The following is a 27480-nucleotide window of genomic DNA, read 5'->3' as shown; positions in this document are numbered from 1 at the left end:
TCTTTGTTTCGTTTATAAAATGTTGTAAAGAAGTACATTTTCTCCTTCACTGGTGGGCACTGAAGAGGCTACACTGATAAGGTGGCACTGATGAGCACAGATGAGGTGGCACTGATGAGGCCCATCATTAGAAGTGAGTGGATGCAGGGCGGTATATTCTAATGGTGGGCATACCACACACTTTTTCTGGTAGAGATTTCTTCATCCACATCGATCTCTGTGAATGGAGGAATCTGTTAGGTTCTCTTTTTTTGTTCAGCCCACAGGCTGCATGAAAAAGAAAGAACATTGCAATATATACCCAACAAGGACCAGCAACATACTGGTATGTTGCTGGACCTTGAATGGTTATACTGGGATGATGCCTGCAGGTTTAGGCATCATCTTGGTTTTGTTTTTTTCTAGTGCTGGACTGCTCTTGATGAGCTGTTTAACTGTTTCAAAGCTGTGCTGGGCCATATCTGTGCCCCCTATCAGTGCCTCCCATTAGTGCTCATCAATAAATCCTATTAGTGCCTCCTATCAGTGCCCGCCAGTGCCTCCCATCGGTGCCCCCTATCAGTGATACCTAGTGCCCTCTCAGTGCCCCCTCTCAGTGTCCCCTATAAGTGCCCCCTATCAATGCCCATCAGTGTCCTCTATCAGTGTCCATCAGTGCCTTCTAACAGTGTCCCCTATCAGTGCCTATTAGTGCCCATCAGAGTCCTCTGTCTTCTCAGGACAGCACAAGCGGAGAATGTGTCTCTCATGTAACAGCAGCACAGAGACACCGGCATTGACAGTTTTATTCCCACTCTGTCTATCCTCTCTCGCACGGGATGACACAGGACACACAGCTGCCCTGATCTGCTCCCCCTTCTCCCTCCTCCCCTCTCCTGTGTGAGTTTGTTAGCTTCACACTTGACTGCCTTGACAGGAGAGGGGGAGAAGGGGGAGCAGATCAGCTGTGTGTCCTCTCTCATCCTGTGTGGGAGAGGACAGACGGAGTGGGAATAAAACTGTTAATGCCAGTGTTTCTGTGTTGCTGTTACATAATGAGAGACATGCTCTCCGCTCAGGGACCTGTGAATAGCAACCCTGCTGGGGCCCCCCCACTGTGACGGAATGCCAGGGCCCCGTCGCAAGTGCGACTGTTGCGACCCTGGTAATTCCACTACTGGGCCAGCCTAAGGCACACCTGTGCAATAAGCATGCTGTCTAATCAGCATCTTGATATGCCACACCTGTGAGGTGGATGGATTATCTCGGCAAAGGAGAAGTGCTCACTAAGACCCCTTTCACACTGCGGCGCTTTACAGGCGCTACATCACTAAAAATAGCGCCTGCATATCGCCTGTAAAGTGCCGCTCCTGTCTCTCCAGTGTGAAAGCCCGAGTGCTTTCACACCGGATCGGTGCGCTTGCAGGATGTTAAAAAAAACTCCTGCAAGCTGCATCTTTGGAGCGGTGAAGGAGTGGTGTATACACCACTCCTAAACTGCTCCTGCCCATTGAAATAAATGGGCAGCGTGGCTATACTGCCGGCATAGCGCTGCCGCAGCAGCGCTTTGCGGTTGTTTTAACCCTTTCTCGGCCACTAGCGCAGGGTAAAAGCGCCCTGCTAGCGGGCGAATAGCGCCGCAAAATTGATGGTAAAGCACCGCTAAAAATAATGGCGCTTTACCACCAACGTACCCACCGCCCCTGTGCAAAAGGGGCCTAACAGATTTAGACAGATTTGTGAACAATATTTGCGAGAAATAGGACTTTTGTGTACATAGAAAAAGTCGTAGATCTTTGCGTTCAGCTCATGATAAATGGGGGCAAACAAAAGTTACAGAGGAGGTCTAGTGCTAGGATTATTGCTAACGATCGCGGCGTATGTAGACTGTGTGTATCTCGCTCTTATACTAGCCAGTGCCACACCAGCCACTGACCTCATGTGCACGTCCCTGCTAAAAGCCCATAACTGAACTTTTTTAAAATCATTGTACATTTTTCAAGAAGAAATTGGGGTGAATCATTGGCTGAGCATATTTTTAGAAGTTCTACTTTATTAAGTAGGCCACATGAATATATTTCACTTTAGACTTCTATATTAGCTCACAGAGTCTTTTCCAATTATTTCTATTAACAGGCAAAATACATGTATATCCACATACAAGGCAAAATTTGAACAAAGCCAAGGTTATATTTGCTAAGCATCTTTGCTAGTTGGATATTTGACCTTCCGGCCTTGTAACTGAGCTCTTAAAGTCCACTCTGCTCAACATGTTTATAAAAATCTTTTTTTTTTTTTTAATCAAGGTCCTAATTATTTTGCCTACAGCTCTGTCAGAGAAGGAACACTAGATGAGTCAGCTGTAATTACAAGATGTAATTACATTCAGAGACGGTCTCATTCATCACATCTCCTGATGAATTACACAGAGCAATGCAGGAAAACCATGCAAAGAAATAATGACTAGTGTCACAGCAACAAATGCATGAATTACGTTAGCGATCGTAGCAATTAAATTAGCACTACACAATAACCAAATATACTAGCCATGTCCTTTTAATAATTGAAGATTGTTGATATTAGTTGGCTGATTATTAATGGCAGTATTCATATTATTTTCTGGCCTTCTTGTAGTGTCTAAAATGGATATTCTCTCTATAATTTCCCCAGCTTTATAAACTGATACAGTGTAACTAAATTGTCACAAATAATGTAACTATAATAATATCTACTGCATATGACCTTGAAGCGCAACCCTCAGAGGAGCCGCTGAATTGTTTTTCTCTACACACCTCTAGATGACACACCTTTTTCAGATTCTGTCAGTAAGTTTTGTAAATAAGTAATTTTTCTCCTTCACTGATGGGCGCTAATGAGGCTGCACTAATGGGAACTGATAGGCTGCACTGATGAGCACTGATGAGGTAGCACTTATGGGCACTGATAAGGCGGCACTTATGGGCACTGATTAGGAGTAGGGATGAGCCGAACACCCCCCTGTTCGGTTCGCACCAGAACATGCGAACAGGAAAAAAGTTCGTTCGAACATGCGAACACCGTTAAAGTCTATGGGACACGAACATGAATAATCAAAAGTGCTAATTTTCAAGGCTTATATGCAAGTTATTGTCATAAAAAGTGTTTGGGGACCTGGGTCCTGCCCCAGGGGACATGGATCAATGCAAAAAAAAGTTTTAAAAACGGCCGTTTTTTCAGGAGCAGTGATTTTAATAATGCTTAAAGTCAAACAATAAAAGTGTAATATCCCTTTAAATTTCGTACCTGGGGGGTGTCTATAGTGTGCCTGTAAAGGGGCGCATGTTTCCTGTGTTTAGAACAGTCTGACAGCAAAATGACATTTTGAAGGAAAAAACTTCCCTGTGACGTCACGGGGAATGCCACAGGGAAGTCCCGTCAAGTCACCGTGCGTCAGAGGGGGGCGGGGTCACCGGGTGGCCCCGCCCCCCCCGTTATTTAAGAACTGTCAGACGAGGAGCGCCGTCACACAGCGGGAGCCTCCCTCCATGCCAGCATGGATTGCGGAGCGGCCCGGAGAAGAAAATGAAGAAGAAGAGAAGAAGAGAAGAAAAGAAGAAAAGAAGAAAAGAAGAAGAGAAGAAGAGAAGAGCGGGAGCCTCCCCCCCATGCCATGGGTGCGGAGCGGCCCGAGGAGAAGAAGACAGAAGACGCCGCGGAGGAGATGCTGGACGAGAACGCCGGAGGAAGAACCAGAAGAACCAGAAGAGCCAGAAGAACCAGAAGATGAAGCAAGATAGAAGAAAGAAGAAGCATTTAAATAAAGGAATTGTCAAAAACTGTCTCTTGTCATTTTTAACATTTTTGACACTTTTTTCGTGAAATGGTAGGGGTACTTATGTACCCCCTTACCATTTCACACAGGGGGGGGGCCGGGATCTGGGGGTCACCTTGTTAAAGGGGGCTTCCAGATTCCGATAAGCCCCCCGCCCGCAGACCCCCACAACCACCGGCCAGGGTTGTGGGGATGAGGCCCTTGTCCTCATCAACATGGGGACAAGGTGTTTTGGGGGGCTACCCCAAAGCACCCTCCCAATGTTGAGGGCATGTGGCCTGGTACGGTTCAGGAGGGAGGGGGGGCCGCACTCCTGAAGGGTCTGGTATGGAATTTAGGGGGAACCTCACGTCATTTTTTTTTTTTAATTTTGGCCGGGGTTCCCCTTAATATCCATACCAGACCTGAAGGGCCTGGTATGGAATTTAGGGGGACCCCCACGTCATTTTTTTTTTTTAATCTTGGTTCGGGGTTCCCCTTTGGGGTATTCCCATGCCGTTTATATCAATGAACTTCTATGTGTATTGTCGGCAATGCAATAGCCGCGGGTAGTTTTAAATGAGTTTTTTCCTTCAAAATGTCATTTTGCTGTCAGACTGTTCTAAACACAGGAAACATGCGCCCCTTTACAGGCACACTATAGACACCCCCCAGGTACGAAATTTAAAGGGATATTACACTTTTATTGATTGACTTTAAGTATTATTAAAATCACTGCTCCTGAAAAAACGGCCGTTTTTAAAACTTTTTTTTGCATTGATCCATGTCCCCTGGGGCAGGACCCAGGTCCCCAAACACTTTTTATGACAATAACTTGCATATTAGCCTTTAAAATTAACACTTTTGATTTCTCCCATAGACTTTTAAAGGGTGTTCCGCGGCATTCGAATTTGCCGCGAACACCCCAAATTGTTCGCTGTTCGGTGAACTTGCGAACAGCCAATGTTCGAGTCGAACATGAGTTCGACTCGAACTCGAAGCTCATCCCTAATTAGGAGACATTAATATGCTGCACTGATGGGCACTGATGGCCAGCACTGATGGGTGTCACTGATCGTAGGCAACACTGGAGGGCACTGATAGGTGGCATGAATAGGCGGCACTGATGGACGGCACTGCTGGACGGCACTGATGAGCAGCACTGATGGGCAGCACTAATAAGCAGGCACTGATGGGCACTGAAATGCAGTAGTGACTGGCATCACTAATGGGCACTAATTGGTGTCACTGATTTTACTTATGGGCATTGATGGGTGGCAATTGGGGGCTGTACTTTAATCAGGGCACTGTTGATCAGTGCCCTGAATACATGTCCGGGTGTTCCCTGATGATCAGCTGTCCTCGCCACACACTCTGTCAGTGTGAGGTGATGAGTGCCGATCACTGGCATTTCTGCATTTACATGTGACCAGCTGTGATTGGACACAGCAACATGGCGCAGCCACGATCACCACGCTGCCGCCCCTACGTGTGCGTGAGAGCGGCCGTTCTGGGCGCCGTCATATGACGTCAACCCAGAATGAGAGCCGCACCGTCCCTCCATAATTTGACACCTGCAGTATTCTAACAGCAATTAACAGAACTGAACTGAATTTATCTAGCAACACTATATAAAGACATTCCCAACTTGCTATAAAAGTCCCAATTTTATTTCACTGGCCAGTGACTGATGAAAAAAATAAAAATAAAAATGTTGCCTGGAAAACTTTGGGCCCTGGGAGAAAGCACAACAGTTCACAGCAGATAACAGAAAAATTGTGACCCAGGATGCCCTCTTCTGGCTCTCAGGATGCATGATCTGATTCAGTTCAAATCCTCAGACAGGGATAGGAGTTGCTCCGATGTTTCAATCTTGATGAGACAGTCTTTTCCTTTCTGACAAGCAGAGAGGAGTGCTCTCTAGTACAGTCTGATCTCACCAGGCATCCAAATCAGACCATACACCCTCCCAGGGAGAACGTTCCTCGTCTCTCAGGCAAGGTCCTGCACAATGAGAATCTCCTCCTGATTGTAGTCAGCTATAATAGGGTTCTGTTCCATCAGCAGCCCAGTCTCTTTTTTTAACCTCCCTTCTAGTTTTAAGCCTGTCCTCTCTTTTCCTTCCAGCATCCTGCAGACCTCTTCTCCTTATTTTGTTGCATCAGCCAATCACCGTCCTCCAGGATGGATTCAGACCCAGTCAAGATGGTTGCCCTCTGTACTGGAGACACTCCCTAGACAAGCATTGCAAAGTGGTTGCATTAACCACTTTTACATCCATCCTACCCAGGCCAATTTTCAGATTTCAGCGCTGTCACATTTTGAGACAGAGTTTTTTTGTGGTGGCATTTAACCGCTTGCTGACTGGCTCATGCTGATAGACGTTGGTAAAATGGCACAGGTGTGCAAAACCACGTACCCGCAGTCACGATAAAAATCGCAGATCGCCACCATTACTAATAAAAAAATAATAAAAATGCCCTAAATCTATCCCCTATTTTGTAGACGCTATAACTTTTGCGCAAACCAATTAATATACGCTTATTGCTATTTTTTTACCAAAAATATGTAAAAGAATACATATTGGCCTAAACTGAGGAAGACATTTGTTTTTTTTATATTTTTTGGGGGATATTTATCAATTTTGTTTGGGTACAACGTCGCACAACTTTGCAATTGTGAGTTAAAGTGACGCAGCCTGGGTGCGGGGCAAGCACGTAATTGGTTGCTAGGACATTGGTAGTCCTAGCAACCAGTCATGTGCTTACCCCTTCCCTAGGCCCTGACATTCAGAGAAGGAGAAGGGCAAGGACGGAACTTCCTCCATCAGACCTACTCGGACAGGGAGTGACATCACTGCAGGCAGGAAACTGGGACACAGGGCAGGCTCTGCACAGATGTTCCAGGCTAACCAGTGGCACTGAGGGACTCAGGTGAGCTGAATATCCTGCTGCTGGTACCTGTAAAAATGTCTTCCCAACTCACCACCCACCACCTCACCCACACCCCAAACTGTCTCACCCACCATCTCACCTACCCCTCATACCGCCTCACCTACCCCTTCTCTCTTCCAGGTATAGCACCTTCCTCCATTGCTTCCTAATCACTGCGCCTCTCTGTTACCCACCTAGCCCCCCGGGTTACAGCAACTCCCAACCACCTCTCCCTCATTTCACCTCTTTCCTACTCAGCTAAACCTTCATCCCCAGTCAAATCACCTTACACATGTCTCATTCTGCCCTACTTGTCATGCTGGAAGTGTATTAATTCACTGACCTATGAAACAATGCACTCCCTATGTGGCTGGTAACTTCTTTCATTTGTTATTAAAGTGGTATTCCTGCCTAGCGTTAACTGTTCTCAAAAATGCCTCCCCTCACACTTACTACTGACCCCTAAATCTGCCTCACCTACTATGGACCCTGAACTCTGCATCTCTTACTACTGACCCCTGAACTCTATGTCCCTTTAAGGTCATGGCTAATATTCAGCACAATGAGAAGCACACCCAAATTTATTTTGTGGCTCGCTGCGCATGCCGCACTTTCTTTTTTGCAGCCAGGAGAGTTATAATTTTGCACAGAGGCCCGCTGCTTTCAGAAAACACCCCCATAGCCAACCTTACTTAGTAGTACAAGAGGCATCATCTTGTGTCGCTCTTGCAGTTTGAGAGCTGAACCCCCCCCCAGAAAAAAAAAAAACTATGACCCTGCTCCGCTGGCTTCTTTACACAGTCCGCTGATGTTCCCTACACACTGCGCCAATGTTCTGCATATCGCTGCAGGATTGGATGATGTTAGCTGGCAACAAAGTCATCTCCTGCAAACTTCAGCCAATCCATGAAGAAGAGGTATCCAGCCAATGAGGTACTGCGCAAGCCCTGCTGCGCACAACATTACTTTCTCCCACCTCCCCACATGGCACTAACGTTGGCAAAATGATGAGAAAGCATCCCTGCACAGGCTGCATTTACCAATAAGTTAAGAAATGTATCAGTAGTTGAAAATATGCTTTTTTATTATAATGGTATCATCATGAAGGAGGAGTACAAGTAGCTGGTCTTGCCTAGGGCGCACCAGCCCTGGGTGGTGATGACTAGGTAGAGACACTGACTGGTACAGTAGTGATTAGGGATACTTACTGCCAGCATTGACATACAGGGATATCAGAACAGCCAGCCATTGTACTTGATCACTGCCACAGTGGTACAATGTTACCATAGTGACACTGCACTTGCTCTGACAGTATATAAAAAATAATACTTTTTTTTAATCATTTCTTTTTACAATATTTATTTTAAATTTTTTCTTTTTTTTACATACTGTCACTAGTGCAGTGCGGTGTCACCATAGTGTCATGCTGATCACTGTAATAAGCAATTTGTAACACTCTTCAAAGATTTAATTCATGAAACCTTGCTTACTAATGAGATGCTGTGATTGGTTCAGGGCTGATCTGGCCAATCACAAAGGTCACTCTGCCCCCCCTGCTCTTTTGCCCCACCCTTGTTCCCCCCTGCTCTTGTGTCCCATCTCTGTTCCCCCTTGCTCTTCTGCCCCACCACTGTTCCCCCCTGCTCATCTGTCCCACCAATGTACCTCCTTTCTCCCCTGCCCAGCTATTGGACCCCCCTGCTCTTCTTCCACACCACTATAACTCCTTGCTCATCTGTCCCACCAATACACCTCCTTTCACATCTTCCTCATCGCTGTACCCCCCTGCTGTTCTGTCCCACTGCTGAACCCCCTTCTCATCCGCTCCAACACTAAACCTCCCTTTTCATCTTTCCCACCACTGTAACCCCCTTCTCATCTGGCCGAACACTGAACTCCCCCCCTGCTTATTTGTACTACCACTGTAACCCCTTGCTCATCTGTTCCATCACTATACCTCCAGCTCTTCTGTCCCACCGTTGAACCCCATTCTCATCTCTTCCACCACTGTCCCCCCCTGCACATCTACCCCATCACAGTACCCCCTGCTCTTCTGTCCCACCTCTGAACTACCCTTGCTCATCTGCTCCACCGCTGTACCATCTTCTCATCTATGATATGCGCGATATGCAGAGTGGTGCAAGGAAACAGAGCTGAGACACATCTACCTGTCCTGGCACACTCATCCCCGCTTATCCGTCTCTCGCATCCAGCCCACGTGCTTATATGTGATGTCACATACAAGTATCTGGAATGGATTCGCAATGATGAGGTCAGGTCAGGGGCATTTTCTGAAAGCAGTGGGCCTGTGTGAAAGATCATAAGTTGAGCCCCCGCAGCTGAGAAAAAGTGTGGCGCCGAGTGCTGCAAAACGTTGAGTGTGATTTTCATTGTGCTGAATACTGGCTGTGGCTTAAAGGGACACAGAGTGCAGGGGTTCAGTAGTAAGTGACGCAAAGGTTCAGGAATAAGTGATGCAAAATTCAGGGGTCAGGAGTAAGCGACGCAGAGTTCAGAGGTTGGGAGTAGGTGATGCAGAGGTTGGGAGTAGCAGATGATGCAGATCTGAGGGGTCAGTAGTAAGTCACACATAAAAAATGATTATATATACAGTGAAAGTATTCAGACCCCTTTAAATTTTTCACTCTTTGTTATATTGCAGCCATTTGCTAAAATCATTTAAGTTCATTTTTTTCCTCATTAATGTACACACAGCACCCCATATTAACGGAAAAACATAGAATTGGTGACAGGTTTGCAGCTTTATTAAAAAAGAAAAACTGAAATATCACATGGTCCTAAGTATTCAGACCCTTTGCTGTGACACTCATATATTTAACTCAGGTGCTGTCCATTTCTTCTGATCATCCTTGAGATGGTTCTACACCTTCATATGAGTAAAGCTGTGTTTGATTATACTGATTAGGAAAGCCACACACCTGTCTATATAAGACCTTACAGCTCACAGTGCATATCAGAGCAAATGAGAATCATGAGGTCAAAGGAACTGCCTGAAGAGCTCAGAGACAGGATTGTGGCAAGGCACAGATCTGGCCAAGGTTACAAAAAAATTCTGCTGCACTTAAGGTTCCTTAGAGCACAGTGGCCTCCATAATCCTTAAATGGAAGACGTTTGAGACGACCAGAACCCTTCCTAGAGCTGGCCGTCCGCCCAAACTGAGCTATCGGGGGAGAAGAGCCTTGGTGAGAGACGTAAAAAAGAACCCAAAGATCACTGTGGCTGAGCTCCAAAGATGCAGTTGGGAGATGGGAGAAAGTTGTAGAAAGTCAACCACTACTACAGCCCTCCTCCATCAGTGCAAGACGCATGGAGTTTGCTAAAAAAAACACCTGAAGGACTCCAAGATGGTGAGAAGTAAGATTCTCTGGTCTGATGAGACCAAGATAGAACTTTTTGGCCTTAATTCTAAGCGGTGTGTGTGGAGAAAACCAGGCACTCCTCATCGCTTGTCCAATACAGTCCCAACAGTGAAGCATGGTGGTAGCAGCATCATGCTGTGGGGGTGTTTTTCAGCTGCAGGGACAGGACGACTGGTTGCAATTGAGGGAAAGATGAATGTGGCCAAGTGCAGGGATATCCTGGAGGAAAACCTTCTCCAGAGTGCTTAGGACTTTAGACTGGGCCAAAGGTTTACCTTCCAACAAGACAATAACCCTAAGCACACAGCTAAAATAACGAAGGAGTGGCTTCACAACAACTCCATGACTGTTCTTGAATGGGCCAGCCAGAGCCCTGACTTAAACCCAATTAAGCATCTCTGGAGAGACCTAAAAATGGCTGTCCACCAACATTTACCATCCAACCTGACAGAACTGGGGAGGATCTGCAAGGAGAAATGGCAGAGGATCCCCAAATCCAGGTGTGAAAAACTTGTTGCATCTTTCCCAAAAAGACTCATGGCTGTATTAGATCAAAAGGGTGCTTCTACTAAATACTGAGCAAAGGGTCTGAATACTTAGGACCATGTGATATTTCAGTTTTTCCTTTTTAATAAATCTGCAAAAATGTCAACAATTCTGTGTTTTTCTGTCAATATGGGGTGCTGTGTGTACATTAATGAGGAAAAAAAATGAATTTAAGGGGGTCTGAATACTTTCCATCCCCACTATATATATATATATATATATATATATATATATATATATATAAAATGTATTTTTTTCCCAAAAGCTCAAGAGTAATTGCACACTGTCACCTAATTGGTTCTCTCAATCACAGTGATGTATGGGTAAGCAGATACAATCTGACAGGAAGCATGAATGAACTACCCTGGCACTTCATGATGTGGTAGTTCATTGAAAACTACAAGCATGGGTGGAGCCTGACTGAGCAGACATGCTCGCTTAGAGCTCTGCTCCTGAAGGGATGTTTCTGCCATAATATACCATGTCCCGGCTCAGCTTCACCCTGTAAATATTGTTACTCAGTCTGCTAATAACCCCCCGCCACTTATTGTAATGGTTCTTGGGAGTTCTCGCCTAAAAATGAAGCCAAAAAACAACAAAGAAGTGCTGCCTCAAGCTTCGGTCAGAATGGCACTAGCTTCATCCCCTCCCCTGGTACTTCACACTCACAGTGAAATTCTCTCAGCGCTCTAAAGTATCTGTGGCAACACAGGGGGAATATGACTCCAATTCATCTATACAAACTTTACAAATTACATCCTTTACAGACCCTGCTCATTCTTCTGGTCTGAGGCAATATGAAAAAATGCTTCACAAAGCCCTTAAACAGACCTCAGATCATATTACAGATAGTCTGACTGGGGAAATTAGAGAACTGGGCACACTGGAAATCTTGAACTGCGGGTTGATGAAATTGAAAAAAACACCCAGGTTTATGCAGTTGAATTTGAAAACCTCAAAGAGGAAAACTTACAGTAGTCCTTCAATCTAGTTTAGAAGATTGCGATAATAAGGCCCAGCGTTCCAATATCCATATGCGTGGAATACCTGAATCTGTCATTGATTTGCAAGCCACTATGCTATCCCTGTTTCAAGAACTACAGCCTTCTATACCAGTCAAGGAATGGAGATGGACAGGGTTCATAGTGCCCTCACACCTCGCAATGCTGATAGGCCAACGCACGATATTATCGCCAAGTTTTACTGTTTCCGTACAAAAGAACAACTTCTAGCTGCAGCTAGAGCAAAAGATTCACAAATTTTTCCAGGGACATACCGATCAACTTTTTGCTGATCTCTTTCAACTCACCATCTCTAAGCATCGGGCTTTGAAGCCACTTCTTTAAGTTTTACAGCGGCATCAAATCACCTATCAATGGGGCTTTCCATTTTCAATTCGCTTCAGTTACCAAGGATCTAAATATATCTGCCATTCTGCTGAAGAACTCCAATCTTCTCTACAAAACATCCAACTTCTAGAATGCCCTCTCAACTAAAGCAATGCACAAAATCAAATGGTTACCCATTCCCTGCAAAAATTGGCTGGTACTAAAAGAAGTAAAAATCGCCAGGGGCAATCAAAACGTGGTCGTTTTTCTTTTCCTACGCCAACTCCTGAGGACTCTATGGACTGACTTTTTTCTTTTAGTTTGACTCAATGTCAGGTATTTTTATATCTTTATCTTCCAACAAACTTGATGTTTTTGTAAACTTTTCTTTTTTTTTGTCTTACCAGCTTAGAACTCACTCGATGCAAACTTTTTCTATTGTTTAACTCCTTACTTTTCTGCTGGCCTTTTTTTTTTTTTTTTTTTTTTTACTGACAGCAGCGAGTTGTTTGCTATATTTCTTTACATACCCTCGAGCTATTATTTATTTTTTGAATGTTTTCTCCAATGTTTGTTACTTGTATATACCTTACCCCATCCCTTCCATCCCTCTTCATATGCTTTCTCATGACACATTGATGGGCATGGAATTTTTTGGGAAAATGGTATTATTTCTATTACTGTATGTACTATTTTTCATTGTTGGCAGTGTTCACTTTTGTGGTGTTTTTGCGCCTCCAGTTTGCTACCCTCGGATCCCCATTAAAATGTGGGCTTCTGACAATAGCTCTTTGGCCTCTGGTGGACCGCTTGTCGCTCCACCAGTACGCCATTCTGTTGAGCTAGTAGCTCTCTTCATTATTTTAGAAATCTTAGTAATATCTGCTTGACAAGAGCCAATTCCTTTCCTTTTCTTCCAGTTCTCCTTTTTCCAACCCCTTATACTGAATTGTATGCGATCCTACTGTCAGAATTTAAAGTTTTTATTTTGCAACTCCTTATATTACTCATACACTTAAGGACCAAGCCTCTTTCTAAAAATTTGTTGTTTACAAGTTAAAAACAGTTTTTTTTGCTAGAAAATTACTTTTTACCCCAATTACCCCAAACATTATACATTTTTTTTCTAACACCCTAGAGAATAAAATGGCGGTCTTTGCAATACTTTCTGCCACACCGTATTTGCGCAGCGGTCTTACAAGCGCACTTTTTTGGGAAAAAATACACTTTTTTGAATTAAAAAATAAGACAACAGTAAAGTTAGCCCAATTTTTTTATATTGTGAAAGATAATGTTACGCCGAGTAAATTGATACCCAACAAGTCACGTTTCAAAATTGCGCCCGCTCGTGGAATGGCGACAAATTTTTACCCTTAAAAATCTCTATAGGCGGCATTTAAAAAATTCTACAGGTTGCATGTTTTAAGTTACAGAAGAGGTCTAGGGCTACAATTATTGCTCTCACTCTACCGATCGCGGTGATATCTCACATGTGTGGTTTGAACACCGTTTTCATATGCGGTCTCTAGTCACATATGCGTTCTCTTCTGCACGCGAGCTCATTGGGACGGGGCACGTTTAAAAATTTTTTTTTGTCTTCTTTATTTTACCTTTTTTTTTACATTTACAAAAAATTGCATCATTTTCATTCCTGTTACAAGGATTGTAAACATCCCTTGTAATAGACAAAAGCATGACAGGACCTCTTAAATATGAGATCTGGGGTCAAAAAGACCTCAGATCTCATATTTACAATAAAATGCAAAAATTTTTTTAAAATGTCCCTTTAAGAGCTACGGGTGGAAGTGACGTTTTGACGTTGCTTCCGCCCTGCAGTGATATGGAGACAGGTGAGGGCCATCTTCCCCTCACTCGTCTCCATACCCAGGCAGGGGATAGAGGCGATTGCTTAATGGAGCAGTCGGCAGAGGCAGAGGGCACTGGATCGCGGCGGGATGGGGGGCCCTCTCCCACCACCGATAAAAGTGATCTTGCGGATAATCCGCCACAGAGACCACTCTTATCGGAAACCGGACCGCTCACTGAAGACGAGGATACCAGGGTTATGGCAGCTAACCGCTGCCATAACAACGATATCCCCCTTCAAAGCACCAATGTATATCGGCGTGAGCTGGTCCGGAAATGGTTAAACATTTTGACCCTAAATGTCCAAGGTCTTAATATACCACAAAATTGCACTAAAGCATTCGGTTCATTTGCCGCAGCTAAAATCCACATTCTTTCTCTACAGGAGACCCATTTTACTGAACAATCTACTCCTAAGTTTTTCAGCTTTTCTTATCCACAGTTATATACAGCCTCGGCAGCTACTAAACAACGAGGTGTTCTTATAGCTATTCATCGTACAAACCCATTGGTACTTTCATCTGAAGTTAAAGATCCTGAAGCCCGCTACCTCATTCTTATTGGGCACATTTCTGATGTTGCCGTAACAATTGTATCATATTATGCTCGTAATAAACATTCATTATCATTTCTTTCCCATCTTTTTTATGTAATTGATTGACACAAGTTAGGTACAGTGATATTATGTGGATACTCAAACCAAGTTCTTTTTCTCTTCTTGGATAAATCTCCCCCTTCTCCCTCCTCCTGTTCCCCTAAGCTTTCATTTCAGCAACTTATCTCTGAGCAAAACATGTTAGACTATTGACGCAAGCTCAATCCAGCTTGTAAACACTTTACATATTACTCCCATCCACACAAATTGTTTTCTAGGATTAATCATATCTTTCTAAGTGTTGGCATGGCCCCAGAAATCCTATCATCAGTTATTATTCTTTACTTGTTCCAATAATAGTGCAGTTTGTACTACGATCTCCTCCCCTATCTCCTCCATCCCCAGTATTGATTCCATTCTAACTCACCAGTCCCATCATCTAGATATTAAACATACTCTCAATGACTATCTCATTAATAACACTTCTGTAGATATTCTCCCTCTCACTCTTTGGGAAGCCCATAAACCTGTAAGTCGAGGTACGCTTATCCAGTGCCTTGCCGAATAAGTTCCTTCGGCGGATAGGTTCCCCCCCTGTACTGCGCAGGCGCAGCGCCTGCACAGTACGAACTACTAACAGCCGCCGGAGATAGCCGAAGCGCAAGATCGACAATCAGCTGTACACGGCGCCTGCGCTCTGGGTCCAGGTTCCTTCCCTACCATCCAAGTGGACCCAGAGGGGCAATCTAAAAGAGCCGAGCGAAGCGAGGCCGTGCCCGAAGCGTGGCGAGCGAAGCGAGCCCGCGAGGGGTCCTCTTACAGGCACCGTGTACAGCTGATTTTCAGCTATTCCACTTCGGCTATTTCCCGCCGGATCCTACTGCGCAGTAGAGGGGGGAACTTATCAGCCGGGCGGAACTTTCTCGGTAGAACACCAGCAAGCATCATATCTCAAACGCAAGTGTAATCTTCTTCACCAAAAATGAGAAAATGACTTCACTCTGTGTCACGATGCATTCCAAAATTTTCCCTCCCCTTTTATTCACCCAACTATAATTGATCATGCTGCTGCTGATTACCTTTTCTTCACAAATTACCCTTCTAACACTCTCACAAACCCACCATGAATGACTCGAGTGTCCCATCTCTGCAACAGAAGTCATTGTGGCTATTAAGCCTTTGAAACATAATAAACGTCCTGGCCCAGATGGATTTTCTGCATCCTACTACAAGAAATTTTCTGATATATTATCTCCTATCCTAACTGAGGCCTTCAATACGTTGTTGAGGGGAGACTCTTTTCGTTCAGAATCCTTAATGGCCATAATTTCTATGCTTCCTAAATCTAAATCTGATACAACCTCTTGGACAAATTACCGCCCTATTTTGCTTCCTAATATTGACATTAAACTTTTAGCTAAAATAATTGCGACCCGCTTGAATCAAGTAATAGGCAAACTTGATTATCAAGATCAAGTTGGGTTTATCCCCTCGCACAAAGCAAGTGATAATATTCGTAGAGCTTCTTTACTTGCCCATGTTGCTAAATCCAGATGTCTACCTGCGTGTTCTTTTATCACTTGATATAAGAAAAGCATTTGACACTGTCTCATGGCCATACTTACAATATATTCTTATAAAATGGAGGTTTGGACTGCATTTTTGAAGTGAATTTCATCCTTATATGACAAGCCAAATGCATTTATCAAATATGCTGGTTTTAAATCAGACCCTTTACCTATTGGAAGAGGCTGCCGTCAAGGATGTCCTCTCTCCCCCCTCCTATTTGCACTGCTTTTTGAACCCTTGGCCCATTTAATTAGATCTGATCCAAACATATATTGAATTAGATACAAGATGTTGAATTATCTGGATGTCATCATAAAGTATGTCTTTTTGCAGATGACATCTTATGCCCCGTGCACACGGTCGGACTTTGTTCGGACATTCCGACAACAAAATCCTAGGTTTTTTTCCGACGGATGTTGACTCAAACTTGTTTTGCGTACACACGGTCGCACAAAGTTGTCGGAATTTTCGATCACCAAGAACGCGGTGACGTCAAGCACGTACGACGAGACTAGAAAAGGCCAGTTCAGAACCAAGCGCGGCACCCTTTGGGCTCCTTTTGCTAATCTCGTGTTAGTAAAAGTTTGGTGAGAGACGATTCGCGCTTTTTCAGACTCGTGATTTTCAGATCGTTTTCTGCGGTTCAGTTTGTGCTTGTGGGTATGTATCTGCTCTTCAGTGCGTGCAAGCAAGTTCCGCGTGACTTAGTCATTGTATTCTTGTTCGTTCGTTACTGTTTTTCAGGTCGCTCTTCACAGGCCTTGCTGTTCTTCAGTGCGTTCTGTTACTTCGTTCTGAGCAGCCGACCGTTTTCTAGCCATGTTGCGTATGCGTACTCCTCGTAGAGTTCGTGCTGTGCGGGGGCTTGGTGTTGGCGTCCTGACCTTGACACAAGTCCAGTCCATGAACAGGGTGGGGAGGAGTTCATGGACCAAGAATTGGTTGCTTCAGCGTGACCAGTTCTCCCATATGCCTTTGCTCCGTGAGATCCGTGAGAATAATCCTGATGATTTCAGGAACTTTCTCAGGATGACGGACCCCGTGTTTCACCGTCTGTTGGCTTCGCTGACCCCTTATATTAGCAAGCAGGATACCTGCATGAGGCAAGCCATCACTCCAGAGCAGAGGTTGGTCGCTACCTTGCGGTATTTGGCGACAGGGAGAAGTCTGCAGGACTTGAAGTTCTCGACAGGCATCTCTCCCCAGGCTCTGGGTATCATCATCCCAGAGACCTGTTCTGCCATCATCCAGGTCCTGCAGAAGGAGTATATGAAGGTAAGATTTTTATCCTTTAATATCACATTTTATTGTATTTAATGTTTGCTAATATATTGTATTTCTTTCCTCGTTCCCTAATTACCATGATTGGAATATGCTGTGAATGTCCCCTTTGTCCTCATGCATGCTGGATTTTTATGTAATTAATTTTTTAGGGCCTTCATACAGATTGTCCTTCACTAACCTCCCCAGCATGCTCTACGGGCCCTATATTCACCGCATGTAGTCACTTAACAATGTATTTTATCAGCTCCATAGTAGTGCTTTACCCCAAACACCCCCTAAAATGTTTCGAAATGTTATTTTAGCTTTAAATTCTGGCAGAGTGGCAGAGGCTTATTTTTTGTGGTGTCCCCAAATCATTTTTAGTAACCCTCCCTCCCCCAACTGCTAAGTCAGCTGATCCCAATTCTCTATCTATCCTCAATCATCTATCTGCTGACTTTGCCAAACCCACTATACCCATCTCTTTTGTGCTCTGATTTATGAATGAATGCCCCAAAGCATGTAGTGCAAGGGCTTGCCTGTATACTTTCAAATGGTACTGTTTGAATTTTTAAGATACTATTATTATCTTGAGTCAGGTAATAGCAGAATGTTCAAATGTCCTCAAATGTGTACAATGTGTATTTATATCTTTGTATTCGGACACTTCTTACCTGTCCAGTGGGCTGCCAATAGTGTAACTGAGGGGCTGTTCCAAGTAATACCCTGTATTTAGGCATTCATCTCTCAATGAAGTGAAGAGGGTTACCTGTCCAAGATTTCCACACCCCCCATAATGTTCGAAATGGCCCATGAGAGGGGGGGAGGGGGAATATGATAGGTGTACCTTATACTTTGGTGTTGTCAAATTCCCCTTAATAAATGCTATCTGGAGGTTGCCCCAGAATGTTTGTGCCTAATCTGCTTGCCATGTTTCTGTGCAAAAATATTAATTTATTTTTGTTTTCCTCAACAGTTTCCTTCCACGCCACAGGAATGGCAGACTGTGGCCTCCCACTTTGCCCAGCGGTAGGACTTTCCTAACTGCGGAGGGGCAATTGATGGGAAACATGTCCACATCATCCCACCACTCAACTCGGGGTCGTACTATTTCAACTATAAGGGGTTCAATAGTATTGTGATGTTGACGGTGGTGTCGGCTAATTACGACTTCTTGTATGTGGACGTGGGGAAGAATGGCCGGATGTCCGATTGTGGAGTCATCGCCCAGACGGAGTTCTACAGGCATCTCCAGAAAGGCAGCTTGGACTTGCCAGCTCCAGAGGACAATGTGGAAGGACTCCCATTCGTGTTCGTTCCTGATGAAGCGTTTGCGCTGGGAGACCACCTGATGCGGCCATTCCTGATGAGGACCCTCGCCCCGGAACAGAGGGTTTTTAATTACCGGCTGGCCAGAGCCTGAAGAGTGGTGGAGAACACATTTGGAATCCTGGCCAGCCGGTTCCGCCTATTTCTGATACCTATCCATATGGCGGAGTATAAACTGAATCATATTATACTGGCGTGCTGTATTCTCCATAACTTTTTAAGGAAACATTCGGCCAACTATGCTGGCTCAGTTGGGCCTGAGGCTGGAGTGATACCTGAAACACTGACGGCGCTTGAAAGCGGCCGTCCTGGCTTGCCCTCCCTGAGTGTCCGTGATGTCCGGTTACGATACCTGGAGTTCTTTGCGGGTCGGGGGGCCATCAATATGCCTTCAAATTTGTGAAGCCTTTTTCCAATAAAAAAAAAGAAATTCTTTGTGGACATTTACTGCTTGTGTTTGTTTTAGCTGACCCTGACAGCAATGTGTGGAGGCCTGAAAATGGCGTGATTGTGTAACCTTATACAAAGCACTGTTGGCTGTTATTTACTAAAGGCGTATACACTTTTTATACTACAAGTGCTCTTGAAACTGAAATGAAAATGCTCTTGTAGTGCAAAGAGGATTTGCCCTTAGGAAATAACCACCATTTTTTACGAAAACAGCAATTACATCACCACAAAAGTGTTGTAGCGTTGAGACAATAATCCACACATTCTTGATTAACAAACTTTTTAATACCTGCACAATCACATGTGCATTTAGAAACGGTTTTTAGAACAAATCAACATGTTTGTTGTATAACAATTTTTGGGGTGGCATTATCAAAAATAGAAATGTCCATTTACGATAAAACAGGCCTTTGTAAAACCAACAAGAAAGACAAAAAACTTGAACTTACAAAGTTCACATATGGTAAAACCTGAAGGCAATATCAGACATGAATATTTAGGAACTGTGTTTGATATTGCGTTCAGATGGGGTCAAATCACCCCTTGAAAAGCCAAATTTGGAAGATGCACACCAATTTACGAATGTCAACATGTGCTAGCTGCCATCACGGGGGATCAAGGGACATGTTTTGGGGGAGAAAGCCCTTCCTCACCGCTACTTTATTATTGAGGAAGGGGTTGCACCCCCAAAACGCGTCCATTGATCTCCCATGATGGCAGATAGCACATGTTGGCACACTGTGTGCATCCTCCAAATTTGGCTTTTCTAAACATTGCAAAAATATTTTAAACATTGTACCACACAAAAACAAAAGTGATTTTGTGGGGTATTAAATTCGCCCCAAAACATCAATGATGTTATTATTTTTTTGAATCACATCATTGATTTTTGTCTTGATGTTCTCCAATTCTAAATTACACCCCATGATCTCCCCGATCAGGATCTGGGCACTTTCTGATGTGAAAGGATCTTGATCCCTAACAACACGATCACCTAAAAAGAGAGAAACAAAACAAAAACAGGTATCAAAAATCTGCCAGCATCCATCTCTTACCTGAGCCTGTGGTCGCAGACACTCACCTGTTGTGGTGCCAATTTCAACCACATCTTCTTTCTCCTCCTGCTCCACTTGGGTTGGGGGTATTTCACCTTCTTCCACAGGTGGGGGGTCTCTGGTCTCCTCGGATGAGGGGTGTCCTCCGAGTCTTTTCTCCCCTATGTAAAACAAAAATGGTATAATTAGCACACAGTGATTTGATGGCAGAACTATAAATAGGAAACATTGCTTGGAAGTGGGGTACAATTGTCAATTTTAGCTGAGTTCCAAGATGTCGCTTTTTTATTGTCCTTTGTCAACCTGCAATACTTTACCTGTTTAGTACAAGCTTCACAGATGGAGACCCCCCTATAGTATACACTGGAGCACCTGTGTGCCCCCCCCCTAATAAAAATGGTGTTCTTGTGTCCCACACTAGTGCTCCAGCGTCCAGATGTGAAAACAGCTGCTCAGTGTCCTCTCCTTACACAGAATCTAGTTTGCATTTCATTCTAGTAACAAACCCATCTACACAACCAAATATTTTGCATCCAAGTAGGCCCTAAAAAATCTAGGAAAATGCATATGGCCTAAACAATGGTGTTTTAGAAAAAAAAAATGTTTGATACGAACGAATAATGGACCCATGAACATTAAAATTGACATTTTAAACTGTACAATTAAGAAAAGCATATGGAGCAGCACGAACGTAATAAAGACAAAAAGAATAGGAACACAGCATGACTACTTACTTTTTTGCAGCACTCTCCGGATCTTTCGGTACTGCTCGGGCTCTCTTAATTTTAGGTCCGACCACCGCTTCCTGAGCGGATCTTTCGATCGTCATACCCCGAAATTCCTGTGCAGACTTTTGACCACTTTCACCATGATCTTGGCCTTTCTGACATTGGGGTTGGGGTAAGGCCCATACTTCCCGTCATAGTCGGCCCTCTTCAGGATGTCCACCATTTCCAACATCTCCCCAAAGGACATATTTGTGGCCTTAAATGGTCTCCTTCTGGATCGGGACATGTCCAGATCTGGGCTTTCCTCCTCCTCCTCCTCGTTGCTATAATTAGCACGCACCTGCTTTGACTCCGCCATGTGCTCTTCACCCACTGCGCCGAACGAAAAGGGGCAGGGAATAGACTAGAAAGAACATCAGGGGCTGGCGGAGTTACACGCATGCGCAGTGTGTATAAAGCGTAACACGCGTGCGTAGTACGTACGATCTGTGAGCGGACGAAGGAGCATTGGACGCACCGATCGTAAGAACGAAGGTAAGAGACAAACTTGTGCCTATACTGCTTCTAGATTGAAGCCTATATTGTAACAAGATTAGGAGAGTTTGGTCTGACATTAGGCTTTGTCTTGTGTTGTGTCTTGCAGTGAACATGGATATCTTATTAAAAGATAATGACTTCATGTCACTATTCATTGATATGTTAAGGGAGCTGCCATGTCTGTGGGAGATCAACAACCCATATTACAAGAACCAAACAAAGAGGAAGGCAGCACTGGATAAATTGTTTGAAATTGTAAAGCAGGTGATCCCCACGGCAGACATCACATTTTTGAAGATCTTAATTGGTCTTAATTGGTGGCCTGAGGAGCACATATGTAAGGGAGCGCCAGAAAGTCCAGGATTCGCAGAGATCCGGAGCAGCAGATGACATCTATGTCCCCAGGATTTGGTACTATGACAGGCTGCATTTTCTGGCAGGCCAGACTGAACCCAGGTCATCCCTCTCCAGTCTTCCTTCCACGCTTCCTTCCCCTCCAGCTGAGGCTTCTGACGCCCAACCTGGGCCTTCCAGGCAACAACATGTGGAGGAGCCCAGCTTGAGCCAGGTATAACATTCCTCTAAATATTTCTGCTTGTCCAATCAATGATGTTAACTAGATGTTAGTTTGGAGTACTAATTTAGGATTGTGATTGATGAATCAAAAACTAAAACCATGTCCCTTTTTCATACACAGGGAAGTCTCAGCCAGGAGGTGGCCGGGCCGAGCCGCCTGCCTGATATGCCGGTCCCTGCCCAAGACCTGGAAAGAGAAAGTGGCAGGAGGAGGAGTGCCCTAGAGGAGGCTGCCATAGGTCTCTTTTGGAGGGCTACAGAGGTCCTGGGAGCACCACACACCGTGGAGGAGGATATTGCTGCCATCATTGCCTCTAAAATGCAGAGGATGGAGGAGGGACAACAACTCATGTGTGAGTCGCTCATATTGGAGGCTCTTAATAAAGGTATGAGGGGCCAAATTACATCTCAGACACACCTTTGCGAACTCACAGATGGTCCTCCTCCTCCTCCTGCAGCTCCTCCTCCTCCTTCTCCTCCAGGTCCAGCTAGTCCTTCTCCTCCTCCAGGTCCTACTCCTCCTCCTGACACATCTCCAACAGCACAGCCACAGCCCGGAAGGAAACGTGGAAGGAAGACCAGAAAGTGAGGACCCTGGATCCAGTCTGGTCGGCCAAAAGATGCAGCCTCTTGTGGTACCACAGCCTGGGGACACAGATGTCATCTGCTGCTTTGCGGATCTCTGCGACTTCTGGACCAGACTGCCCTCCCTTACATATGGACTCCTCAGGCCACCAATTTTGATGTTCAAGAATTGATGTCTGCCCTGGTGGTCCAAGGCTTCGCTAATTTCAGCTGTTTCTCCAGTGTTGCCTCCCTCTTTGTTTGGTTCTGAGCCCTAATAAAGGAATTTTGGTTTGAATTATACTTGCCTATGTGTGTTTAACTTCAAAAAGGACAGTTTGTTTGTGAGGATTCAGGTACATTTCAAAAATACAATGTGAAATTAACAAGGGACACCAACAACAAACAATCTCCTTGAGATTAAATAATAAAGGATATCAATGGTGTTGTGGTAACTTGACACACAAAACACACACAAAAATAGTCTGGAGTAAAACTAAAAACAACATTAAACAAAGATCAGCCTTGGAAAAAATACAAACATAAAATCTAAAACAAAAATGGCTTAAAATCCAAAAAAAAAAAAAAAACATTCTGTCAGATGTGACAAATAACAATATATTCAGGGAATCCCAATAAAAAAACCAAAAAATAAGTTTGTGAGAAGTGTGTGTGAATATGAGCAGCAAAACTACTTAATTCTTCTCACATTATAAAGAAGAAGAAAGTGCGCTGTATTAAATCATTTTTTACATTGCAGCGTGACGAAAGTGCTGTATCCATTGCGAACGCTAAGTTTACCAGAACGAGCTGTTCCCTGTCGGAATTTCTTCTGAGCATGCGTGGCACTTCGTGCCACACACGGTCGGAATTGACGCGATCGGATTTTGTTGTCGGAAAATTTTATCTCCTTCTCTCCAACTTCGTGTGTCGGAAAATCCGATGGAAAATGTCCGATGGAGCCCACACACGGTCGGAATTTCCGACAACACGCTCCGATCGGACATTTTCCATCGGAAAATCCGACCGTGTGTACAGGGCATTACTCTTCATGTCATATACTCATATCTCTGTCCTAAACCGTTTTGCACACATTTCAGTTCATAACAGTTAACTATCAAAAATACACTGCACTCAACATTTCCTTGCCTCCTTCAAAACATCAGCTTTCTAAAGATTCAATTCCCTTCTCTTGGACACCTTATAGACGTCCATACCTAGGAATACAACTCATTCCTAAGATAACTGACTTATACTCACTTCACTAATTTCCCTCCATTACTAAAACAGGTTACTGAATTCTTATCACAATGGTCCTCTAGCCCTCTATCCTGGATAGGCAAAATTAATGTAATTAAGATGGCTATATTGCTCAAGTTTTTATATCTTTTTAGAGTCTTGCCCATCCCAATTCCATCTCATTTTTTACGGCTTATACAGCACAGAAATTTCTCCTTTATCTGGGATAAAACGAAACCTCAAACCTCTAAATCCACTCTGTCTCCCGCAATACTGCGGAGGTTTAGGTCTCCCAAATATTTCTGCTTACTATCATGCTGCACACCTTGCACATTTACCAAAATACCATAAAATCAAAGAAATTCCTTTATGGGTAACAATTGAGTCTGTTGACTGTGACCCTATTTCAGTATCTAACATATTATGGTTAAGATCAACTGATCGTACTTTTATTCTCAATCCTATCACAAAACATTCTTTATCTGGGAAAAATTCAAAACTTCTCTAGGCTTTCAATCTCCTCATTTACCACTCAATTCTTTTGCTAAAAATCCGGCTTTTTATCCTGCCTGGATTGCTCTTAATTCTTTCAAAGCATGGAATACAGCTAATTTATCCTGCTTATATAAATTGGTATCTGCCTCATCCATACGTTCTTTTCCTACTTTGTGTGATACATTTGGACTTCCTCAATCGGAACTGTTCCGATATTTGCAAAAGCCAACTGTCTACTGCTTTTTCTTTCCACCACAGTTGAAGGGCTAGTATCAACCAAACAAAATTGGATATCATCACCTCACAAAGCACCCCATACCTGTGGAATGAAAAAACGATAGTTACAGTTCACCCACTCTGCATCACTGCACATAAAACTGGAGACTAAGAAACTAAGAAAAACGTTTTTTTTTTCAACATTTTTGGCATTTAGCAAAAAATAAAAAACACTGGGGTGATTTCATATTAGGTACAGTGTTGCATGACTGCGCAATTGTCATTCAAACTGCGACAGCGTTGAAAGCTAAAAATTGCCCTGGGCAAGAAAGAGGTAAAAGTGCCCAGTAGGCAAGTGGTTGAGGTAGTAGTTGTTTTAAAATCTTAAACTTATCAAAACCAATAAAAAGATAGCTGACATGGGTTTTTAAAGCATAGGTGGCACATTAATCATTGAAGCAAATATCTATGTGCCACCTATGCTGTAACAATCTGTGTACCACCTAAGCAGCATAGGTAGCAAATACATTTTTGCAGTCACCGGTTTGTTTTAACTCTGTTTCTATCAGTATGGTACTGATTATGGGGTCAATTCACTAACGTTTACTGCAGGCGAAAACAAGGTCACATGACTCACTTTCTGAAATTATTGCATGCGGGAAATTAAGTCTAGTTCATTAAAAAATAATGATTATGCAGTATTTACTGCAAAAAAAAAATTGCCAGTAAATATCACTTAAAAAGCTCTTAAGCCCAATCCACAAATGGGCGAGGGAGTAAAAAAAATGCAATATTTACCACCAGGGTTTTGCTGGTGTTATCACATGCGGTATTTGTCAAAAAACAGCATGGGGGTTGAGGGGAAGCCGGCCGCCGCATCCTTAACAACACATGACACATCAGCTGTCATGAATGTAATAAAAAATCCTTCGGGTCTGGTATGGATTTTAGGGGAATTCCATGCCAGAATAAAAAAAAAAAAGTTTTTCCAATTCCTTTATTAAAAAATAAAAAAACATTGTCCCCCCGATAAAAATGAAAATTTAAGGCAGACAGATCAGAGGGAACACCACATTCCAGTATATATATATATATATATATATATATATATATATATGATAAGATGAAGGGAAGAAGGGGTAACAAGCCCCGGGGCTTTAACGGTGTTCAGTATAGGGACAAGGTAAGGACACAATAGCATCAATAAAATGTAAATATTTTATTATACAAGTAAAAAACATGAGGAAATTAGACCATCCATGACAGGGTTATAAATTCCACATTATGGCATAAATACAACCAATACCACTCAACATGTTTCGCTTTTGGAGCTTCTTCAGGAGTTTCTGGTAAGAGGTAAATTATGCTAGGAATAACAAAAGGACAAGGATGAGTTCTCATGTTGATTGTTTGATTAAGATAAACAAACAAAATTATTCAATTGGGGTAGGTATATTCGGCACAATTACCAATGCATATACAGTTGATACATATACATAGGGATGAGCCGAACACCCCCCTGTTCGGTTCGCACCAGAACATGCGAACAGGAAAAAAGTTTGCTCGAACACGCGAACACCATTAAAGTCTATGGGACACGAACATGAATAATCAAAAGTGCTAATTTTAAAGGCTTATATGCAAGTTATTGTCATAAAAAGTGTTTGGGGACCCGGGTCCTACCCCAGGGGACGTGGATCAATGCAAAAAAAAGTTTTAAAAACGTCTGTTTTTTCAGGAGCAGTGATTTTAATAATGCTTAAAGTCAAACAATAAAAGTGTAATATCCTTTTAAATCTCGTACCTGGGGGGTGTCTATAGTATGCCTGTAAAGGGGCGCATGTTTCCCGTGTTTAGAATAGTCTGACAGCAAAATGACATTTGGAAGGAAAAAACCCATTTAAAACTACCCGTGACTATTGCATTGCCGACAATACACATAGAAGTTCATTGATAAAAACGGCATGGGAATTCCCCACAGAGAAACCCGGAACCAAAATTTAAAAAAAAAAATGACGTGGGGGTCCCCCTAAATTCCATACCAGGCCCTTCAGGTCTGGTATGGATATTAAGGGGAACCCCGGCCAAAATTAAAAAAAAAAAATGACGTGGGGTTCCCCCTAAATTCCATACCAGACCCTTCAGGTCTAGTATGGATTTTAAGGGGAACCCTGCACCAAAAAAAAAAAAAAACCTGGCGTGGGGTCCCCCCAAAAATCCATACCAGACCCTTATCCGAGCACGCAACATGGCAGGCCGCAGAAAAAGAGGGGGGACGAGAGTGCGCCCCCCCCCTCCTGAACCGTACCAGGCCACATGCCCTCAACATTGGGAGGGTGCTTTGGGGTAGTCCCCCAAAACACCTTGTCCCCATGTTGATGAGGACAAGGGCCTCATCCCCACAACCCTGGCCGGTGGTTGTGGGGGTCTGCGGGCGGGGGGCTTATCGGAATCTGGAAGCCCCCTTTAACAAGGGGACCCCCAGATCCCACCCACCCGTGTGAAATGGTAAGGGGGTACTTACCCCTACCATTTCACTAAAAAACTGTCAAAAATGTTAAAAATGACAAGAGACAGTTTTTGACAATTCCTTTATTTAAATGCTTCTTCTTTCTTCTATCTTCCTTCATCTTCTTCTTCTTCTGGTTCTTCTGGCTCTTCTGGTTCTTCCTCCGGCGTTCTCGTCCAGCATCTCCTCCGCGGCGTCTTCTATCTTCTTCTCCTCGGGCCGCTCCGCACCCATGGCATGGGGGGAGGCTCCCGCTCTTCTCTTCATCTTCTTCTTCATCCTCTTCTCTTCTTCCTTCTTCTCTTCTTCTCTTCTTCATTTTCTTCTCCGGGCCGCTCTGCATCCATGCTGGCATGGAGGGAGGCTCCCGCTGTGTGACGGAGTCTCCTCGTCTGACGGTTCTTAAATAACGGGGGGCGGGGCCACCCGGTGACCCCGCCCCCCTCTGACGCATGGTGACTTGACGGGACTTCCCTGTGACGTCACGGGGAATGCCACAGGGAAGTCCCATCATGTCCCGTGCGTCAGAGGG

The sequence above is a fragment of the Aquarana catesbeiana genome, linkage group LG01 (genome assembly GCF_042186555.1).
Source record: "Aquarana catesbeiana isolate 2022-GZ linkage group LG01, ASM4218655v1, whole genome shotgun sequence".
In the NCBI taxonomy this organism is placed as follows: Eukaryota; Metazoa; Chordata; class Amphibia; order Anura; family Ranidae; genus Aquarana; species Aquarana catesbeiana.
This window is presented reverse-complemented; position numbering follows the sequence as displayed.